Consider the following 1,976-nt stretch of genomic DNA (forward strand, 5'->3'; position numbering starts at 1 on the left):
TAATTGGGACAATTGGTATATTCTCCCTTATAAAGTCTAGGCTTAGAGGGGTTTTCTTCTGGTTTTTTCTTGGGTTCTTCTTGTCTCTGCCTTAGAGACTTTTTGTATGGTTGCTGGCCTTTTCTTTGAATAAGATTTGGGTCGCTCTCGGGGGGGTGATGGCATTGCCGAAGCTCCTTCCTTGGGTGTTCCTTTTTTTTTTTGCTGTTCAAAAAAAAAAGAACACTCCAATAAAAGTATCAATTTAAAAATGTCTTTTTATTTATAATTAAATATTCAGCTTTTGAATTATGAATTCATTTATCATCATCAAACGTAATACTATGATTATTATTATTTTTATTTTTATATCTATAATTATGAAAAAGATCCTCTAAAAACCATCTGACGCAAGAAAAAACAAAAAAAGAAGTCAAGTATAGGTCTGCACACAGCATGCTCCTCTTCCTTTATTTTCCCCCTTCTCACACACAACAACCACCACACCATCATGCATCATCACATGGAAAATCAATCAAACCAGGTACCAGAGTTTTTATATAAATAATAAATACTATAGCTACTCTCCGTCATTTTTTTCTCCAAGAAATAAAACATAATTATTATAACTAAAGATTTAAAAAAATTAAATAATAGTTTTATATTTATTCCCATCATGATGATGATGATGGTAGATTAGATAGGGGTTATAGGGCAAGAGTAAATGCGAGCGTAGAAAGAGGAAAGAAGATGAAGAGCTTTCAGTAAAATTTGCATCGGTACAGCTTCGTATCTCTGGCGTCGCAAAAACCAAACAAAAAAACAAAAAACTTCCACCAACCGCAATCATGAGATTTACAGATCACACTCACCCCACCCATGCTTAACCACGTATTATGATGATGATGATGATGACAGATCACACTCACACCACCCATGCTCAACCACCGTATTCAAATCCATACGGACACACCAAATCTAATTATAAACTCTCTTCTCTCTTGGAGTTTGATTTTTATAAAATAACGAATCTTGTACGAAACCAGCAAAAAAAGTATATATATATATATATATATATATATATTAGTTAGAGGTATGTATACACGAATTATTGGCTTTTCAGATTAACATGCATGTTCGTGGGGTTGGGGACCCATTATTTGTGTTTGTAAAAGTATATTAATAAATAATTTGCTATGGTGAAAGATTGAGAATAAACAAGAGGAATTGAAGGAAAGAAATTGAATACCTTACGATTATATCGTCCTTTGCACGCGGTTGATGTAACCCAAAAGATCGGCTAAAGTTAGTTCTGCACACAACAGCCAACATATATTTATTGCCTGTAACGTATACGTGTTATCCTTATGTGTATAGGTTTACTGAGTGTTGTTGTGTGAATGAGATTGAGAGTGGGGAAAACTGGGGGAATTTGTTTACGTACTTGAAGCTAGGTTGCTGGATCGAGGATCAGATTTCAGAGATGAATGCGATGTGATTATGATGTTAATTAATCACTGGATTTGAGATGAGGCATCATTAGTTGTAACAGACAGAGAGGAACGTGTAGATGCATTGAATCTATGGACAAGTACTGAATCAAACTTGTTACCTGACTGAGGAAGATGATGATGATGATCGAGTGTGTGCTTTTATGAAGAAAACAAAGAGAATGTGTGTATATATGTGTGTAATTTGTTTGAAGGAAGGGACATGGAACGAAGCACGAGAAAAAGCTTGAATGTGGCTGCTTCCATGGCGGAGATCGATACATAATTATTAATTTTATATATAAAAATTGATAAAATTGAGAGACTCGAGAATATGTTGGCACGAGCATGTGTTGTTTAGCGATTTTGATTAATCAAAAGGACAAAAAGCTACTTTAATGAAAAACAGATGGAGATTATTTAAACAAACAAAAATACTCGTAAAAAGTTGATTTTGTTTTTGCTTTAAAGCGTGCTCTTGTCTTCCCCAGGGAAAATAAACAACTT

The sequence above is a fragment of the Cynara cardunculus genome (genome assembly GCF_001531365.2).
Source record: "Cynara cardunculus var. scolymus isolate 2C chromosome LG 2, CcrdV1, whole genome shotgun sequence".
Classification (NCBI taxonomy): domain Eukaryota; kingdom Viridiplantae; phylum Streptophyta; class Magnoliopsida; order Asterales; family Asteraceae; genus Cynara; species Cynara cardunculus.